Source organism: Mustela nivalis (assembly GCF_964662115.1).
Source record: "Mustela nivalis genome assembly, chromosome: 4".
NCBI lineage: Eukaryota > Metazoa > Chordata > Mammalia > Carnivora > Mustelidae > Mustela > Mustela nivalis.
Genome location: NC_139023.1, coordinates 138,780,228 through 138,802,850, shown reverse-complemented (window position 1 = coordinate 138,802,850; position 22,623 = coordinate 138,780,228). Strand labels below are relative to the sequence as shown.

At 34.3% G+C, this 22,623-nt stretch overlaps 1 protein-coding gene across 5 annotated transcripts in view; it reads right to left on the bottom strand.

Annotated features, from left to right (window-relative positions):
• FBXW7 (F-box and WD repeat domain containing 7) overlaps nt 1-22,623 on the bottom strand; it is a 235,460-nt gene that overhangs the window by 144,869 nt on the left and 67,968 nt on the right. The window contains exons 1-2 of one of the 5 annotated variants that reach the window (XM_082727310.1): nt 20,935-20,987; nt 19,200-19,247 (exon numbers count right to left, since the gene is read on the bottom strand). The exons of the other annotated variants lie outside the window; for them this stretch is intronic. The gene's annotated coding sequence lies outside the window, so the exon portion shown is untranslated. Of the gene's footprint in view, nt 1-19,199; nt 19,248-20,934; nt 20,988-22,623 lie in introns of those variants that run through there. 5 annotated transcript variants of the gene reach the window in all.

Sequence of the window (22,623 nt, the reverse complement as noted above, 5' to 3'; positions counted from 1 at the left end):
AGTTTTTTCAAAGGAAAATCCAGAAGTAAAGATTTTACAGCAAATTACTTTTACATATCCATTTATTCAAAGGAAAACTTCAAAAAGACTTTTGTAATCATGATATCTTAAGAATAAGTGTATATATAGTCTATGATGTCTCCTGGTCAGAAGGTAAAGGAAAAGGTTAATAGTACGCAGTTTCCAATGGATTTCTCTACCACTCTAGTCACCCTCAACCAAGAGAGAGAGAAAGCTCAAGAAACTTTTATAATCTGATGTTTAAAATAAACTTTCTAAGAAGGTGATACAATGGTCAAAAATAAACTTCACGGGGCGCCTGAGCAGCTCAGTGGCTTAAGCCTCTGCCTCTGGCTCAGGTCATGATCCCAGGGTCCTGGGATCAAGCCCCACATCAGGCTCTTGCTCAGCAAGGAGCCTGCTTCCCCCTCTCTCTCTGCCTGCTGTTCTGCCTACTTGTGATCTCTCTGTCAGATAAATAAATAAAATCTTTAAAAAAATAAACTTCACTAGTGAAAAGGCACATTTACTTTCACCTTCTAAAAGAGTACCTAATAAATTACTGACTCATCTTTTGACATTTTAACTCTCAAAAGGTAAAAGAAATCTATCAACTTAGTCAACTAAAAAGAATGATCCAGATGTGTATTATCCAACATCACAGAGACACTTTTAGGAAATCAACACATCTGGGCCCTAGATCAGACAATTCTCAGTAGGCAATACCATCTTAAGCTCATCATCATCTCATGAACATCCATTTGCTCATTAAAAATGGCTGCATAATAATCTCATGATGACTTGCTTCCATAGTCCCATCTCTTTGCAAACCAGCTCCATTAAGAATGAACTTAACTTATAACTGAAGAAAACCACTCACCATGTAAAAAATGGGAGAGGGAGAAGGGGAGGGAAGGAAGAAGGAAAGGAAAGGAAAGGAAAGGAAAGGAAAGGAAAGGAAAGGAAAGGAAAGGAAAGGAAAGGAAAGGAAAGGAAAGGAAGGGAAGGGAAGGGAAGGGAAGGGAAGGGAAGGGAAGGGAAAGGAAAGGAAAGGAAAGGAAAGGAAAGGAAAGGAAAGGAAAGGAAAGGAAATAGAATGGAAGGGAAAAGAAGGGAAGGGTAGGGTAAGGAAAAGGAAAGGAGGGATGGAGGCAGGAAGCGGGGGTGTAATTAGGGAACCACCTAGCTATGTTCAGTTTGCTATGTCATCTTCTGTGTATCACAAAAAAGGTTCAGCATGTGTTGGGAGATAGATAAGCAATTCAATCTTGCCCATTTTGTAGCTTAGCTTGAAAGCAAAACCAATACAGCCTTAACATAGCTAGAAAACCACAATTAAAATATTCCCCAACTGGTGTGATCTAACTTACAGAAATTAAGGTCTAGTTACTTCCTCTGCATATTTACTCCATGGTGCAGTGAAATGGTCCCAAAAGAGAAGTGAGGAATTCTGTCTAGAAAAGTGGTATTCTCCCTAAATCACTATCAAAATGGAAAGCCAGTTCAGATTACAACATAACTTCCCTAGGTAAAAGGGCAATCTACCACTAATGCTGTTAAGAAAAACAGTCAAGCAAGAGGGACACTTCAGAATCATATTTTCAAAACCACTAGCACTTCTACCTTTTCCAATTAAGCTGACTCTATAGTACAACAAAAAGCCCATTTTTACACTAGCTTCTGCCTAATAAGCAAGATAGTGTCATTACTCCATCTCTTTAAAGCAAGTAGGGCACTACAGCATCCCAGCAAATTAACTGCAAGAGAAGCCAAATCATGCAAAGAGCAAACACAACAGTCATTCCCAAGATTGTTTTTATAGATAGCAGTTTAGTCAGTCAACTCTGCTGATCAATGAGGAGTTACATCAAAAGTAGACTGCCCTTACAGTCATAAAGCAGTGCTTCCAAACCAGATGGAGGGGCAGGGTTTTAAAAAGTATAGTCAAATACTACAATAAATACACCAATATTTTTCGTACCACAAACTATAGAAAGTAATGCTTTATATATACATGCCTAATAACGCCCCCTGTTTGCGGATAATAATAGGTATTGGTGGGGAAAGATAGAACCTTCTTCCCTATTTATAAAATGGAGGGTAATAATGGTTTCAAAAGGCATTACGGAATGTGAGAAAGAAGAAAATTGGAGGAAAATGGCCAAGGATGCTGACCTATTTCTAAAAAGTCAGGTATGAGTTAAACTATAAACTCTCTCTAATTACATGACTTTAAAATAACAGATTCAACCTGGAAACCCTAAATTATCCCAAAATAAAACTATGGTCATAATATGCTACCTTTTAAAAAGAAAGTATACATCATTAGAATAGTTTTATCAAAAAACATTTTAAATTATTTCACTCTCTAGAACATACTCTATGAAATTTATATTTTATCATAGGGCTTTTAATCACTTTGGAGCTAGAATCGCTATTTTCTATAACAAATGGATTCAGAGGGGCGCCTGGGTGGCTCAGTGGGTTAAAGCCTCTGCCTTCAGCTCAGGTCATGGTCTCAGCGTCCTGGGATCGAGCCCCACATCGGGCTCCTTGCTCAGCAGGAAGCCTGCTTCTCCCTCTCCCACTCCCTCTGCTGTGTTCCCTCTCTTGCTGTGTCTCTCCCTGTCAAATAAATAAAATTTTAAAAAAAAAATGGATTCAGAGAAGTCAGAAACCCTCAGGAGCAATATCTGAAGATGTACTATACATAAATATATATTATTATATAAATAAATAAGTACTACACTTACTCTTTGAGTTAAAGAAGTAACCAATCATCCATGGAAAATAACAATACTAAACAAATAGAAAATGTGTACTTTATACTATTAACAGTTTAAGAGAGAGAGATCTTCAACAATTTTCCCCTAACTGAACCCTTTCCAAAAGAAATCTTATAATATTTAAAACGTATGAACCATGTTATTAGTGTAAAATTTTTATGAGTTACAGAGTTCACGAGTTATACTTATTTACATAAAGAAAATTAATAAAGCAAAATAAGGCTATCTAATAAATATAAGAACATGTTATCATTGAGTTTTTATCAGTTTCAGCAACTTATTTCTATATTTTTTGGTTACACTATATCAAGAAAATCCTGATGCATGAAGGTAAGTAGTGGAATGAGAAGTTTCTAAAAAATGTATTGGAACTTTTCTATCCAAAGCTAAATCACTAATAATTTCCAACAACTGTTATCTTATTATAAACGTATAAAACCAAAAACACTCCAAACTTAAAATGAGTACTAATATCATGTGTAATACAATACGCTCAAGATGAGACATATTTACTGATTAACTACACAAATGACCATTAACATTACTGACACCATGCTTGGTATTTTCACCACCATATACTGCAAAGATTCATGGCAAAACTACCAGAACTGACAATGTGTTGATTTATGGCAATATTACACAAATAACTGATTTGATTTTATTGACCACACCCAGTCACTTATCTTCAAAAGTCTTTCACTCATAGCATTATACTTTTTTTCGCTTGTTGATTCATCTCCTCATTCAGCATCACACTTTTTTTTTCCTACTAAAACTTCCTCCTTCATTAAAAGAGGTATCAGTTTCTAAATACTAGGATGCATATTTGTAACTGAGCTTTGTATTGTGTTGTGAAAGCCTTCTGGTGTGGTTTGCTCTTAGAGTAATGTCACAAATCCATTGACAGATGTTCCAAAGTTCTTTGGGAAATGTGGGTTCAAAACTCTGCACTCTTACATCGACCATTATGAGAGCTAGGATTTACCTAATGTAAAAATGAGAATACCACATCAAGGGAGAAATGAAACCCAACCTTTTCATAGGTATAATAATAGTACTGTGCTTATATATGAAAAAAAATTTATTCTTATACCATTCATGCTTAGTATTTAGCAGTTAAGTGGCAGGAAGTAAAAATGTTAGTTTTTCAATGTGTAACTGAAAGAAGTTTATGTTGTGTATGTAAATGTAGATATGAATATAAAGAGAAATACAGATATATAAGGTGAAAAAGTAGCAAAATAGTAACAAAATGTCAAAACTGGTGAGTCTAAGTGAAGAGTACACAAGTGTTCGTTGTACTATTTTCTCAACTGTAGATTTTAAAATTTTTAAACAAAAAGGAGAAAATAAAAAATAAACATCAAATGTTTTTAAAAACTAGTTTATAAAATTTGTATAATTTTGCTGCCACAGAATAGTTTGGAAACCAGTAATATAAAGTTAAGGATATCAAAATTTTTCATTTCTGTATCGAAACAATACAGGAACATATACAATATAAAAAAATTTTTAGCTGGTAACAAACTAGGAAAATATTTTTGAAATAGACATAAACTCAAAGGATTAAAATAACAGCCAGATGTTTTTGAAAAAAATTTCAAGAGAAAAAAAGGTAATATATAAACAATTCATAGAAATGATTGCTTTCAAAAACTTACAAAAAGGGGCACCTGGGTGGCTCAGTGGGTTAAAGCCTCTGCCTTCGGCTCAGGTCATGATCCCAGGGTCCTGGAATCAAGCTCCACATTGGGCTCTCTGCTCCGCGGAGAGCTGCTTCCTCCTCTCTCTTCCTGCCTGCCTCTCTCCCTACTTGTGATCTGTCTGTCAAATAAATAAATAAAATCTTAAAAAAAAAAAAAAAAAAAAGCTTACAAAAAGAAGCTCAGCCTCACCAATAATAAAGGAAATGTAAATCAAATCAATGAGAATACATTTTTCAGTTAAAAGGTGATCAAAAACAACATCAAGTATTAATGAAGGGGGTAGTGAAATGAATAATATACTTATCAACTGATGATGAATGTAATGCCTAGAGGACAATTTCACAGAATTTAGTCCATTTTTTTTTAAATGCTTATACCCTATTATGCAGCAATTATACATTCTGTTAGCCACCCTAACACTGAAGGAGGTGTAACAAGGTTGTCTGTCACAACCTTGCTTCTGACACCAAGGACTTCAAAATTAATCTAGCAATAAGAGAATTGTTAAACATTAAACCATACTACAACCTTAAAATGGAACACTAAGTTAAAATAAATCAGATCTTGGGCCCTAATACGTAAGTATTACTGTGGCAGTGACACCAAATTTCCTAACCAAAATTCCACAGTTAACAGCATTGTAGCTGGGCTTATGGCTTCCTTGCAATTATATGTAACTAAATTTTCACCAAAGGAAAATGACTTTTAAAAAAGTAATGAGAACCCTTCTGTGCTGGGTATTTTAAGAGGGCAAGTATGCAGATTATTTCTCCTTCTTGATATAGCTAGAACTTGAGAATAAAGCACAACAGGATGATGGACCTAAAAGATAAAAAAAGCCTGGGTGTCCAAATGAGCACATCAAAGAGTTTCACTAACAGTCTGAAAATGTAACAAATTCTCCAAGGTAACCCATTACAACTAGAACTAAAATCTAAATTCCTCAAATTCCTATCCAGGTCATATATAATTTGGTCCTTGCCTTTCTTTTCAAACTCATCTCCAACCCCTGGTTCACAACTTCACTGCCTCCTTTTAATGAGTGTACCAGACTTTTTCCCACAATAGGGCCTTTAAATTTCCAGGAATCCTACTTGAATTGCTCTTTCCACAAACACTCATAAGGTTTTCTCCACGCCTTTAATCAGATCTTTGTTCAAGTGCCACCTCTTCAGAAAGACAGTTCCTCTAAACCATTCCCCACCAATCCCATTAGAGATCCCACTTGTATCCATACTCAACCCCCTTAACAGGGGCAAATCTAGGTTTTGAGGGGCCTAAAGTTTCTAAAAATTGGAGGATATAAAAGGATGAATACAAATTAGAAACGAAAGTGAATACATATTTAAAATGAAAAAAAAATCCACAGAATACTTACAAATACCATGAATATCACACAATCCAGAAAAATAACATTTATTTTAATTAAATGTCTGAAACAAATTTCCTATGTTTTGGTTGAGTACTCTCTGCCTGGCTTTTCATATGACAAGATTTTATAAGATTCGCTATACAGAGACCAGGAGGATAATTTAGTCTTTACTCGAGCATAGTTGTTCAAAATTTGTAGAAAATGTGAACTTCACAACCTATTATCAGAAATGTCATGTAAAATTTCTAAAGAGTTGACAAATGTGAAGAATCTCTATCAAGCTTCTTTCATATAGAAACTTAAGAGTTCAAGTTTTCTTGTGCAATAACTAACCCTCTATCTTAAATTTAAGTTATTTATTAACCAATCATCAATGCTATTGTTGGTGTGTTATGAGATTCTGTTATGTTTCACTGGTCATAGAATTTGGTTTCAAATAAGTAAGTCACTCAGATATCTTTCCAGAATTTTTATATGATTCATTCTTTTTCACTAATTGGATTATCAAAAAACCAAGAGCCTATTCATTATTTCTATTTATAATTTATTTTCCCCCTTAAATGAATTACTGCTTTTGTGTACCAGAACAATTTTATGTCACAATTCACTTCACAACATCAAAATAATTTCTAATTATTCATGGCACTTCTTTAATCATTTTTGTTTCATATTCCACTGGTTTTTATCTGAATTCTCTTAATTAATAAATGTAACACAGTATGTCCTTAACATACATCCAAATCAGAAGTCTATCATTTCTTACTTGTTTTACTGAAGTATTCCAATAAGTAGATGAAATTACATATTTTAATTTTACCAAATACAGTATTTCCATTAAAATAGGAAAAATATTTGGTGCATGTTCAATTATATACATTATACCATCAGTTATTTTCTACACAGGAGCACTGACATTTTCGAATGAGTGGGATGAAAGCTGAATCTTACAGTTTTAAATATCTGAAAGTGTTTCCACAAACTTGGTTCCGACCTCATTTCAAACCTAGTTTCTCCTACTCTACTTGCAGTGGCCTCGTACTTCTATTAATGGCCCTTATAGGAGACATTCACAGTATAATACTCCCTGTAGCCTTACACATTTCATGATACCTAGAGATACCAGCCATTACTAGAACATACCTACAGTGGGAAGGCTACCAATGATTTAACTATACATGGTAATGATAGATTTCTATCTAAATATACACCCCTACACCCAAATTAAGTGAAATATATTCCCAATTCAGCTTATTTTAGCCAGAACCAAACAAATTACCTGCTAATTATACTTACAAGACCTTCAAATCTGTGTTAAAACATCTTTTCAGACATTTGCCTGGCAATATTCCATAAATGAATAAGAGAAAAAGTAGCAAAATCAAAAGAATTATCCACTATTACCAAATAGAATTGTTTTCCAGGAATTCAAATCTTAACATACCATTAAGAGAAAGGCGGCGGGGGCGGGGGGGGCATTACCTACAAATTTTGGGAAGTGTAAAAGAACATTAGAAATGGATCTCTAATAAAGTACAGAGAGTATAATGAGAATATACCTAAATTCACAATGAGAAGAGTATGTAACAGAAGTATGATCTGAACCTGCCCAACATCAAAATTTAAGCTCCAATCATCCTGGTTATCTCAAAAACTGAACAGTGACCTAGACTGGCTTTCCTATTACTAAAGGTCTTAAAAGAATGATCCAATGCAGAGAAGACTTAAATAAGTGATATATTTAAAGATTTAAACTTTTAAAAAAACAGGCTATCCAATTTCATAGTAAGCAATAACAGGTCCTTTTTTAAACTTACTTTGCTGCTGAGATCACATATTAAATAACCATTTTTTAAATGTCCTAAATATTTTTCGAATTTGTCTACTGTTAGACTATGATTTAAGTTAAAACTATTATAGACCAAAATTATATACCACAGCTAAGGACAAAAATTGTTTTTATTATATATAAGGTTGTGTTGAGGTAGCAGTAAATTTATATGAGGATAAGATGGCTTCCACCGGACCTTAAATTACACAAAAGCAAGTTTTCCCTGGCAATACTATCCTACAACATAGGGCTAAAAACACACATACTATTGTAAGAATCCCATAGTACACAACTACAAGAAACTATAGTTTCCTTTAGCATCCAAACAAAAATAATGAAATAAGAAAGAAAAAGAAGTTCAAAACCTAGGTGACATATGTGTGAACAAAAGACTATTATATTAATTTATATATACATTTTTTAATCACTATAAAAGAGGATGTATCTCTCCTCATTAATATAACTAACCCAAGAAAACTAAATGAAGAATAAAACTATTAGAGAAAAAAATGTAATCTAATAACCAGATTACATAAAAGAAATATGGGTTAACTATCTAAGCAGCAATTACTATAAGCAAACCAAAAAATCTTCAGGAAGAATAAAAAAGATTTGAACATTATTATCCAACACAACTCAATGGGCAACATTCACAAAATCCCATAATCTTAATTGCAGAATAAACACTGTCCATAAACATGTCTTCATAAGTTTTGAAGAACTGATATGATAGCTTATCTTATGACTACAACAAAGTTTAAATTAGAAATCACTAATAAAAGATAGAGAGACATAGACCTGTATCCCTGGGGCAAATAATATATTATATGTTAATAAAAATAATTTTTTTTTAAAGATTCCATTTATTTATTTGACAGAGAGAGATCACAAGTAGGCAGAGAGTCAGGCAGAGAGAGAAGGGGAAACAGGCTCCCCGCTGAGCAGAGAGCCCAATGCGGGGCTAGATCCCAGGACACTGGGATCATGACCTGAGCCGAAGGCAGCGGCTTAATCTACTGAGCCACCCAGGCGCCCCAATAAAAATAATTTTTAAAAAAAGATACAGAGAAAACCCATAATATCTGGGCATTATGCAACAGACTTTTTTTTTTTTTTAAGAAGAGAAGAGAAAAGAAGAGAAGAGAGAATGAGCAGAGGAAGGGGGGTGGAGCCAGAGGGAGAAACAGACTTCCTGCTCAGCAGGGATTGATGCAGGGTTTGATCCCAGCTGGGACTATGACGTGAGCCAAAGGCTTAACTTAACCAACTGAGACCCCCGGGTGCCCCAACACACTTTTAAATAACCCACTGGTCAAAGAAGAAATCTAAGAAAAATAAGAATATAAGGATATATTTTTAAACTGAATGATATGAAAATGTAACATCTCAACATTCCTGAGATACAGCTAGAGGTACAAAATCAAAAATCTATGGCTTTAGCCACTTATCCTAGAAGACAAGAGTGAAATATAAGCTTCTCAATTTAAGAAGCTAAAAGGAAGAGATATTAAATCAAAAGTTAGAAGGAAATAAAAAATGAGAATCAATTAAACAGAAAACAAATGAGAGAGAAAATAATTATCTCCAAGAGTTGGTTCTTTGCAAATATAAAGAAATGAATAAGCACCCAGCAAAAAGAAGAAAATAAATTGTTAGCATCAAAAATCACAGAGTTAATATCACCACCAATCCTACAGGCATTAAAAAATAGTAAGAGCATCTTATGAACAACTTTGTGCCAAGAAATTCAACAAAATAAATGAAACAGAAAAGTATTGTGAAAAATGCAAAATAACAATACTACTAAAGGAAAACATTGAATTAGCAAATCCAAAACCTTCCTTAAAGAAAACTTTCACTAGTGAAATCTACCAAATATTTAAGAAAACCATATGCTAAGTTTTATATAAACTTTATGTCTGGCATACAAACATAGGTCAGTATTATACAAAACAGAGGAAAAGAGGACACTTTCAGCTTTGACAAAATTTTAGCAAATCAAATCCAGTGATATATAAAAACAATGTGTCCTAGTATGGTACTGGCACAAAAACAAACACGTAGATCAATGGAACAGTATAGAGAGCCCAAAAATTAGACCCTCAACTCTATGGTCAACTAATCTTCGACAAAGCAGGAAAGAATCTCCAATGGAAAAAAGACAACCTCTTCAACAAATGGTGCTGGGAAAATTGGACAGCCACATGCAGAAAAATGAAATTGGACCATTTCCTTACACCACACATGAAAATAGATTCAAAATGGATGAAGGACCTCAATGTGAGAAAAGAATCCATCAAAATCCTTGAGGAGAACACAGGCAGCAACCTCTTCAACCTCAGCCGCATCAACTTCTTACTAGGAACAATGCCAAAGGCAAGGGAAGCAAAGGCAAAAATGAACTATTGGGATTTCATCAAGATCAAAAGCTTTTGCACAGCAAAGGAAAGAGTTAACAAAACCAAAAGAAAACTGGCAGAATGGGAGAAGGTATTTACAAATGACATTACCAGATAAAGGGCTAGTATCCAAAATCTATAAAGCGCTTAGCAAACTCAACACCCAAAGAACAAATAATACAATCAAGAAATGGGCAGAGGACATGAACAGACATATATGCAAAGAAGACATCCAGATGGCCAACAGACAGATGAAAAAGTGCTCCACACATCACTGGGCATCAGGGAGATACAAAATCAAAACCACAATGAGATACCACCTCAGCCCAGTCAGAATGGCTAAAATTAACAAGTCAGAAAATGACAGATGCTGGAGAGGATGCGCAGAAAGGGGAACCCTCCTACACTGTTGGTGGGAATGCAAGCTGGTGCAACCACTCTGGAAAACAGCATGGAGGTTCCTCAAAAAGTTGAAGATAGAGCTACCTAATGACCCAGCAATTGCACTACTGGGTATTTACCCTAAAGATACAAACATAGTGATCTGAAGGGGCACGTGCACCAGAGTGTTTATAGCAGCAATGTCCACAATAGCCAAACTATGGAAAGAACCTCGATGTCCATCAATACATGAATGGATAAAGAAGATGTGGTTTATATAGACAATGGAATACTATGCAGCCATCAAAAGAAATGAAATCTTGCCATTTGCGATGACGTGGATAGAACTAGAGGGTATTATGCTTAGCGAAATAAGTCAATTGGAGAAAAACAACTATCATGTGCTCTCTCTGATATGAGGAAGTGGAGATGCAATGGGGAGGGGGGTTAAGGGGGTAGGAAAAGAATAAATGAAACAAGATCAGATTGGGAGGGAGACAAACCAAAAGAGACGCTTAATGTCACGAAACAAACTGAGGGGGGCCGGGGGAGGGGTATAGGGAGAGAGTGATGGGGTTATGGACATTGGGGAGGGTATGTGCTATGGTGAGTGCTGTTAATTGTGTAAACCTGGCGATTCACAGACCTGTACCCCTGGGGCTAATAATACATTATATGTTTATAAAAAAAATTTAAAAATTAAAAAAAAGTGTCCTAACAAAGCAGAGTTTACCTAAGAATGTAGAATTAACATGAAAAACACTCAGCATAATTCAGAGTGATAGCTTAAAAGAAAAAGAACTAAGTATTCATGGCAATAAATGTAGGGCAGCCAGTGAAAAAATCAAATACCATTAACGATTATGAACAGACAAACAAAACCACTCAGTAAAGAACTTCCTCAACCAGATGAGGGTATCTATGAAAGTCCTATGGCTAGTAACAGATTTAAGAGTGAAATATTGTCTCCCTAAGTTTGGAAACATGGCAAAAATGTCTGTTCTCATTATTTATACTCCTAATTATACTGCAGAAATTTAATATAAAAAGGTAAGAGAAAGGAAAACAAAAAGATCAAAAAGAGGTAAAACTGTTTCTTTTCATATGATTGTTTAAGTAGAAAATCCTAAGAAATCTAACCCCAAAAGGTACTATAAACAGGAAATAACAAGCATTGGTGAGGATATAAAGAAACTGAAACCCCTGTAAACTAGTGGTAGTAAAACACAATGGTGAAGCCAGTCTGGAGAACAGTCTGGCAGTTTCTCAAAAAGCTAAGCATAGAATTCTACCACACGATCCACTAATTCCATTTCTACATACATACCCAGAAGAATGGAAAAGAGGACTTGGATACATGTACACCAATGTTCATTGCAGCATTATTCACAAAAGTCAAAAAGGGGAAACAACCATTAAAACATTTCCCCCAAAAGAGGGAAACAACCACTATCCTGAATATTATATAATAGGTCAATTCTCAAAATCATGAGAAGACACCAAAGAAGACTCTCAAATTGCCAACACACAAAAAGATTCTCCATATTAACATCAGAGAAATATAAATTAAGTCAGAAATACCCCAACTTTGGGCTATTATTTTCATATACGTTTTAAACTGAACAATACATAGTTTTTGCTTTAATCATAGGTAATTTTTTAATTAATAAAAGTGTGTACAGTTTTTATAACTACCTACATATTCACCTTTTTTTATGTTGACTCCTTACTATAGATGGCCCTTGTAATCTGGTGCCATTTCCCTCAAACTAATGAACTTCCTTTAGAACTGCTTGCAATGCCAGTGGACTAGTGAAAAATTCCATCAGTTTTTACCTGTTTGATGGTTCTCTTGCTTCTAGAATTTCCTTCAGTATACTCCAGTATATATATAGCTTAGCTAGCCCTAATTTCTATCCTCTGCCACTGAACTGCAAGAGGCTGGGATGCACCCAAAGCCAAGAAAGCTACATAGTGCAGTTGCAGGCTTATCTGGCTTCTGCCTCATTTTGGTCATTTTCTGCTGCTTTCAAACAGTTGGAAGTTTTTCTTTCAATATTTTACCCAGATTTTGTAACTGTTATCTGAAGGATGATTCACTCAACTACTTCACTGGTATTACTGCATCATAACCAGATGTCAGAATCTCAAAATTCTATCAATGTTTAGTGAAAAACTTCTCACATCCTTGATTTTCTTTCCTACCTCAAAATTAGAACCTTCATCTCATCATGTAAGAATCTGAAGTACTCCTACCTTCTTCTAGTCCTTTTTCCCTTAACTCACATAGTACACAGACAGTAATTTCTCATCCATCATACTGCTTTTATCATTAGAAACAATGTTTTCTGTGAAAACCAGGAAACGTGTAATCAGAAGCCTAATTTTAATTTTCAACTCCAACACAATCTGTGAAACCATAAGCAAATCACAATCTCTGTGATCCCTATTTCTACCATCTACAAATGAGAATATCATCTACCTCATTAGTTAAGCTTAGGGTAAAAATAATTAAATATATATATATATAATCATTAATGTTAACAAGTGTAGACAAGAATTGGTCAAAGGGGGCACCTGGGTGGCTCAGTGGCTTAAATCCTCTGCCTTCAGCTCAGGTCATGATCTCAGGGTCCTGGGATCGAGCCCCGCATTGGGCTCTCTGCTCATCGGGGAGCCTGCTTCCTCCTCTCTCTCTGCCTCACTCTCTGCCTACTTGTGATTTCTATCTGTCAAATAAATAAATAAAATATTTTTTTAAAAAAAGAAAAGATAAAGAACTTGTCGAAGATGTTATAGGCTCTGTGACATGAGAATAGGTGAATGGTTAAAATCATTATATTAAAAAAGAAACAGACTGAGACACTCGGATAATGAGCTCATTCACTAATTCAGAAAGCATTTACTAAGTTCTAACCATATATCAAACATTTTCAAGGCAAATTTTTCAGTATGAAAAATAATAATTTTGGGGTGCTGAGGACATAATAATTGAGGCAAAACAGGTAATGGCCTTTGTGAGTCATTACAAATCTGTGATAATTTATATAATAAAAACAGAGACCATCTCCTAGCAAGGATATGTAATACAGAGGAGCAAGGAGCAACGCTTCAACCCAGTTTATACTTAAAAGGTATATAAAAGAAAAAAGCAGTGACAAAAAACATATTAATAATGTAGTCAGAGACATCAAAGAAAAACCATTAAGTACAGTATTACAGAAGACAAAGGAGAAGAGAATGTTAAAAAGAAGCAAAATACCAAATGCTGAAAAGGAGTAGAATAGATTACAGATTTAGCAACTGGAACTGCCTTAACTTGTGGATAATATGAAGCACTTTTTGAAAGATTTTATTTATTTACTTGAGAGAGAGACACAGAGAGAGAGCAATAGAGAGCAAAAGCAGGGAGGAAAGGGAGAAACAGGCTCCCCACCGAGCGGGGAACCTGATGATACAGGGCTGGATCCCAGGACCGTGGGATCAGGACCTGAGCCAAAGGCAGACACTTAATCTACTGAGCCACCCACGTGCTCGAACATGAAGCATTTTATTTTAACGTCAACCTAACTAATGTCTATCTACCTGGTAAGGTAAGAAAAGAAGATTACTTTTACTTGAGGCAACAGAATGCTAGTAGAAACAACAGTCAAACTGCAGAAGGTAGTTGAAAAAGAACTGATAAACTGTTCTGACACCTACTGACACCTAGAGTCAATATGAATCAAATAAGCTCAGTGATAATGGGAAGGACAGGAAAAAGTGTAAGTGACTGTAAGGCAGAGAACCTAGCATGGAACAAAGTAAAGAGAGAAACAGAAAACAGCAAGGTTCAAGTGAAAGAAAGAAGGGATAAAATTAAGAATATAGATGTTAGCCTTTGAAATAAATGAAAACATCGTGTTCTTTGAATAAAGACACACTGAGGAAAGAAAGTATAAAATATGAAATGAAAAAAAAAATGAGGAAAACAGAAATACGACTTGTCTTTTGAGGACAGTGGAAAGGTTCCAAATAACTAATACATAAAATGAAACAGAAGATCAAAATGAGAAAAGGATTACCAGAAAGCACTGAGGCTAAAGCTAGGGGAAAAGTATTGATTTAAACTAGAAAGCTACAAACACAGTAATAGGGTAGAACTCTAGCAAATCAAGGTAACAGGGAACAAAACAAAAGAAATGAATGGTTGTAATTATTTCAGTTAACAGACTGGGAAATTTCTGAAGAAAGGTCAGGAGAATGGAAACCTTGTATTCATAAAAATAAAATTGAAATGACGATTAGATTAAAGGTGGGTTACTCTGGATCAATTTTTTCATTTAAAAAGAGGTAAATTCCAAAGGAAAAGGCTTTTAGGAAAACTTCCTTGTATAATGTTACTACATAAATTGTACTGGGAGAAAAGGTAGTCAAATACTACTATGTGATGGTTTTCAGAAATTTGTACAAAAATAACCTGCCATTTAGAATAATCCAAGTCCATTTCAGCTTTCCTCAGTAGTATTAGTAAGTAGTGAAAGACACTTCTGATAAAGAGTAATTTAATTCTTCTATCCATACAACCCTACCCAAGGTGTATTATGAATTACATCAGTAGAATAGCAAACTCTAAGACATGGGCTGATAATCTGCTACCAATAACATGAAGCAGCCCCCAATGACTTTATTGACAAATTAGTGGTTTAACCAAAGGGTAATCCTTACTCTTGTAAGAGAAAGGGGTCTCTACTAATATTAAATCTCCAATTCAAATATAAATACTGAGAGAATATATATCCATTTATGTTAGTAAACATATAGCATAAGAGAAGGAAAATATACTGTACAAAAACCATTTTACCTTAATTCAGCCATAATTATGTTATCAAAATCATCTTAATTACCACATTCAACATATACAATAGAAGGAAGTAACTCTCAAATAAATCTTTTCATTTTTTATTACAACAGAAAATATAACACCATCATGAATAAGATATGTCAGGTTTTATTTCCTTTTCCATTGCAAAATGTCCATGGATGGTATAACAAAAACCATAAAAATATCAACATGAAGAATATTACCCATCCAATGGACAGTTGATTGTTAACAAATGGTTTAAAATGATTTAAAAACAAATATAAAGATGAATATCAATAACCTTAGCTCTATAAAATTTAATAAAAATACACTTTAGATTATCTTAAGTTAATACAAAAATATTAGATAATATGAATAAAAACTAAAGTAAATTTCCCTAATAAAAATATGTTTATTATAGTATATTACAATCCCTTGTCCTTACACAGAAAACCAAGGCTACTAAGAGTGGTGATATTCCATTGTTAAATGACTTTTCTCTATAAACCTACATTAGACAAGACTATAGAACAATTCATTCTGAAATATGCCTTCAATTGATAAAAGCTGCACAATGATAAAAAAATAAGGAACTAAAAATGTCCCATAAAAATCAAGAAGACAGGGGCACCTAGGTGGCTCAGTGGATTAAAGCCTCTGCCTTCAGCTCGGGTCATGATCCCAGGGTACTGGGAGCCTGCTTCCCCCTCTCCCTCTGCCTGCCTCTCTGCCTACTTGTGATCTCTGTCAAATAAATAAATAAAAATTTTTTTAAAAAATCAAGAAGACACATATTTAAGTAAAACAGAGAGGAAAAATATACATATTTCACATGTAAGTTTACACATACATCAAAATATTACTGCCTGCAAAGACTAAAATCAGTAAGATTCTCAAAATCTATTCTCTCTTCACAGAAAAGATAAAAAGAACTCTGATAATACTGTTAACCTAAAAGGCAATGGTTTATTAAGCTTTGACACCAAATACACATTAAGTGCCATGATAAACTAAAGTATTACCCAAGCCAAAAAACTAAACATGAATTCACAAGACTAATATCAATGAATATATCACACACAGCTAACATTTTCACGGTAACCCATGTAATCAAAACAAAACATTTTGCTTTAAAAAACTAGATAAGGAATTGAAGCACAAACAAAAGATAATTGCTTCCTTTGGGCTTTGGCTGTCAAACATAAGAAATGCCAATACTTCACAGTCCTGCAATAACTAAAATTTTGTCACAGATTTACACTAATTTAAAAATACAGGGCGCCTGGGTGGCTCAGTGGGTTAAGCCGCTGCCTTCGGCTCAGGTCATGATCTCAGGGTCCTGGGATCGAGTCCCGCATCGGGCTCTCTGCTCAGCAGGGAGCCTGCTTCCCTCTCTCTCTCTCTGCCTGCCTCTCCATCTACTTGTGATTTCTCTCTGTCAAATAAAAAAAAAAAAAAAATACATTTGCGGGGTGCCTCGATGGCTCAGTAGGTTAAGCGTCTGCCTTCAGCTCAGGTCATGATCCCGGAGTCCTGGGATGGAGGTCCACATCTGGCTCCCTGCTCAACAGAGAGTCTGCTTCTCCCTCTGCCCTTTACTCTGCTCATGCTCTCTCTCTCTCTCTCTCTTTCTCATTCTCTCCCTCTCAAATAACTAAAATCTTCTTTAAAAATACATTTGCGATATGACACCAAAAGCACAAGCAACAACGACAACAACAAATATATAGATGACTAAACATCATCAAAGTTAAGAACTTTTGTGCTTCAAAAGACATCAGAAATAAAGTGAATAGACAATCCACATAATGGGAGGAAGTAGTTACAAATCATGTATCTCATAAGGAAACAGTCTTCAGAATATATAAAAAATGCTTACAATTCAACAATAAAAAGATAACAAAATTAAAAAATGGGCAAAAGATTTGAACAAACACTTCTCCAAAGAACATACATAAATGTCAATAAGCACATGAAGTAATGTTCACCTTTAGTCATTATAGAAATGAAAATCAAAACCACAATGAAATACCACTTTACACGCATTAGGTTAACTAAAACACAAAAAAAGCCTAACAATAACAAGAGTGTGCCAAGATGTGGATAAGCTGGAACCCTCATCTCCTGTTGGTGGGATTATAAAATAGTGCACTCACTCTGACAGTTCCTCAGAGTTAAACAGAGAGGTATCACATTACCCTGCAATCCCACACCTATAAGCACGTATCTAAAAGATAAACATACATCCACACAAAAACTTAAGAAAAATGTTCACTGCAGAAGCATTCCTAATAGCCAAAAAAGTAGATACAACCCATCAACTGATGAATGGATACACAAAGTGTGGTATATAATGGAATGTTTTTCCATAAAAATGAATGATACAGGCTACAACATGGGTGAACCTTGTTACGTGAAAGCAGTCAGATACAAAAGGACAAACAATACATGCTTCCATATATATGAAATGCCCAGAATAGGCAAATCTTCAGAAACCCAAAATATATTGGTGGCTGCCTGGAGGCAAGGCAGGGGGTGGGAAAGATCAGGGAATTTTGTTTAAAGGGAAATTTGTTTAAAGGGAATTAGGGAGTGACTGCTAGTGGATAAAGAGTGGATGGAAGTATCCTGAAATTAGATGGTAGTGACAGTTGTACATCTCTGAATATACTAAAAACCATTAAATTGTACACTTCAGGATGAATTTTCTGGTATGTAAAGTGCATTCCAATAAAGCAAATTCTTTTTAGTAAAATTGAAATATATGATATAAGCATGTACAATGCAAAGATGACCGCTTCCCTCAAACTAATTCAAATATATGCATCAATGGGAGAAAAATTATGTAAAAAAATTAATATATCTCCAGAAATCAGTTACCATGTTTTAAGATAGTAAAATTTGAGATTTTTTTCACATCATTTGCTTCTTAAAATGTTACATTTACTATAGATATGCAATAAGCTAAATAGTTATAATTGTTCAATATTTAAACATCAACTGTGATTATTACAAAACTTTAGAAACACCATTTGATTAAATATTTATTTTTTCAAACGCATCAAAAAGCATAATAAAAGAAATCAATGTTCATTATTAAATATTTATTCATGTATGTATGAAACTTCCATTAGCTAATCAAATAAATATATTCATCCTTAATATTTCACTAACTACATTAAAACAATTAAAAAACTATGTCACTTGATAAACCAATGTTTCACATTGCTGAAGTATATTTAATAATTTTTCAATCTATCCTATTAACTATTAATCTGTACAGTCACCACAGTCTAAAATACAATGTAGTTAAAGTAAAACAAATTCTAGGATCAACTGTCTACTTTCCAATCAAAATTTAAAAGTAAAAGCTTTATCTAATGAAAGCATAAGTTTAAGAAATTCTTCATATTATGTTATTAAAAAGAAAACGGAGGAACACAGAAAGTTATCTTGGGGCCTTACCAGAGTACTGGTCTTCATGTTGACTTACTGTGGTGAACAGGACCTAATGTAAGGAGGAGTCAAGTAATGGATGGCTAAAGAAATTTGTACTACTATTAACAGTTAATAGAAAACTGCTACAAAAATCTTACATGAGGATAATTCTGTTTCATTTACCAAAGTATTAGCATTCCTGCCCACTAAAACTACTACATTCTTTTTAAGTCTTTTAATACTTAGATTGCACACAGAAAGAATTTTCTAAATACAATGTATACAAGGGATCAGAATAAGTTTGAAGAAATCCCAGTACCAGGTAAAAATTAAAAGAAATATGAATTATATTTATAATTTACACAGGCTCTTGTAAATGACATTAAAGTAACATACATGCAAACTTAAATAACATGTAAACTATTTAACACTGAGTATGTACTTACCTAATACTTAGATAGCCCTTTGAAAATCCCCCTGCTGGTTGAGACTACCTAAATAAGAAAAAAACAAAAAAAGAAGAAGAAGAAGAGGAGGAAGAAGAAGAAGAAATCGTTTTCCCACTTCAGAAGTTACCCCTACTTTGTAAAATATACCTAAGAATCCAACTTATATGAGAATAACTTTTTCTACACTTAAAAACAAATCACATGCTGAAACTTTGGCACATGATAAATATAAAACATTTTTTCTTAATCTTACAAATAATTTAAATTTCGTATGTAATACATAGAAAAGCTAATGAAGTATCAAGATATTAGTAGAGTTGACTAGACTACAAAGAATGAGCTCTATAACAAATCACATTTTAAAAATTAGAGACCATGACAACAGCAAACTACAATGTCTCTGAAAAGCACTCGTATGTTAAATTCTTCCTATTAACATAAAATGTCATATACTACATTCTAGTATCTGTAGTTACCACCTTGTAAGTAGCACCTAAACAATCTAACTACAAAGTTAAAGTACTAGTCACTGAAGTACAAAAATTCTTTATGAAGTATTCATTCTATTATTTTTTAAAGATTTCATTTATTTATTGGTCAGAGAGAGAGAGCACACTCGCGAGCACAATGGAGGGAGAGGCAGGCAGAGGGAAAAGCAGGCTCCCTTGCCGAGCAAGAAGCCCAATGTGGGACTTGATGCCAGAATCCTGGGATGACCTGAACCAAAGGCAGATGTTTAACCAACTGAGCCATCCAGGCTCCCCTCATTCTATTTTTTTTAATTAACGTAAGAAGCATTCTAAAATCAACGTAAGGTTAGTAGAAAAAAATTATTTTATCCATAATAAAAGCAAATATATAAACTAATTTTACTATTTACAAAACTTATTTGTAAATAATTTTATAATAAATATAGTATATACCCTTTCAGTCAAGTGTCAAGTCAAAATAGCCTTCAAAACAAAGTTCAAAAATGCAAGAAAAAAAAGCACTAAATATTATAGAGCTATTATTGCTTGCCAGGCACATTGCTCAGGACTTGAAAAAACTTAAAACACACTTTTCTTTAATAACCTCATTTACTCCCCATTTTACAGATTTAAAAAAACAAGCCTTGTAGAAATTAAGTTGCCTTCTCAGAGATAGAGTAGCCGCCTTTGCACAAACCAATGTCTTTAAGGCATGGTACTATGACTCTTCAAAAACTAAACAAAACTGGAGCACCTACCTGGCTCAGTTGGTAGAGAATGCAACTCTTGATCTCAGAGTTGCAAGTTCAAGCCCCACATTAAGTGTGGAGCCTACTTTGGGGCAGGGGGAGAACAAGACATAGTATTTACATAAAACTAGGGGCACCTGGAAGGCTCAGTCAGTTAAGTTTCTGCCTTCAGCGCAGGTCATGATCCCAGGGTCCTGAAACCAAGCCTTGCATCAGCTCCATGCCTGATGGGGAGTCTGCTTGTCCCTTTTCCTCTGCCCCTCATCCACTGCTCGTGCTCACATTCTTGCTTTCTCTCTCAAATAAATAAAACATTTAAAATATATTTAGATATATAATATAAACTTAGACTGCCTCTTTTAGAGTCAGGGAAAGTGTTTTTAAACTCCTTTTTAAAAAATTACCAGAATACAAATCATGTATCTTACTAACAGGAAATCGTATCATATCAGAATTTACAATACCACATATAAAAATAAAATAGAAATGTTTTCTTATATGAGTGAGCCATACCAATAGACTTTCCATCACTACTACTATTAAAATCCAGGAACTTTATCCATCCATAGGCCTTGGAAAAAGGAAGAAGAAAAAGTATATTAGAGACCTAAAAATGAAGGTTGAAACAATAAAGCTTGTTCTATGAGATGACAGGAAAATATCATAACTTTGAGATAGGAAAAGATTTCTTTCTTTCTCTCTTTCTTTTTTGTTAAGATTTTATTTATTCACTTGACAGAGATCACAAGTAGGCAGAGAGGCAGGCAGAGAGAGGGGGGGGGAAGCAGGCTTCCCGCTGAGCAGAGAGCCTGATGCGAGGCTCGATTCCAGGATCCTGAGATCATGACCTGAGCCGAAGGCAGAGGCTTAACCCACTGAGCTACCCAGGCACCCCAGGAATAGATTTCTTAAACAGGACATGAAGATCAACACAAGAAATGGGACTTCAATAAAAATTTGAAAGTTATATGTTTTAAAAAGTGAAAATGCAAGCTATAGAGCAGGAGAAAATATTTGCAATGCACATATCTAACAAAAGATTCAGGAACAAAATATTATTTTAGAAAAATAAACTTAAGTCATCAAGAACAAGACAAACCAATTTTTAAAATAGGCTAAAGACCAAACAAAACTTCACACACACACAAAAAAAACCTTTAAAACCCAATAAGCATATTGAAAAGGTTGCCAATATTGTAATATTGTAATACAGATAACACAATAAGAAACTATTGCCAATCTTAGTATATATGCTGCTGAAGCGAGCACGAAACTATTACCAATCAAAAAGAGTAATATTTATCTACAAACCAGACAATACCAAGTGTGAGTGAGAAGTACAGCCACTGGTATTCTCATGCACTGCCAGGAGAAATGTAAATTAATACAACCAATATGGAAAATGAGTTGGAAGTATTTACCAAAGGTGAAAACTACCAACAGCCAATGACTAAGTAATACCACACCTGGGTACACAGTGTGTACATAATGCACAAAAAGCTATACAGAGTTTGTCACAGCAGCTTTAGCTAAAGAGCCCAAAACTCTATATAACCCAAACCGTACAATGCCAAAGGGGGTAAATAAATGTACTATATACATATTCATGAAATTTTGAACCTCAGTAAAAATAAGAAAACTAATGTCATACAAAAAACAAGATACAGCTGACAAACAATGCTGTGTGAAACAAGCCACATGTGGGGGTATGTGTATATATATATATATATATTTTTTTTTTTTTAATTTAACAAATTCAAAAATAAGACAAACTAATCTCTGATCACAAAGTCAGAATAGTAGTTAACTTTGGGGTAAAGGGGTTATTTGATTGGGACAAGACACAGGGAGGCTTCAGAGAAGCTGATATCTTGATCTATGATACAGCTACAAAGGTATGTTCATTTTGTAAAAGTTTATCAATATAGAAAAGTTAATCTACACTTTTCTGTATGTAAATTATACTTCAATTATTTTAAAAGCTTATTCTTATTTTTTTAAGAATTACTTATTTATTTTAGAGATATAGAGTGCACACACATGAGCAGGGAGGGGGCAGAGGGAGAGAGAGAATCTTAAGCAGTCCAATGCAGGCTCAATCTCACAACCCTAAATCATGACCTGAGCCGAAACCAAGAGTGAGACACATAACCAACTGAGCCACCCAAGTGTCCCTTAAAAGTTTATTTTTAAAAAAAATAG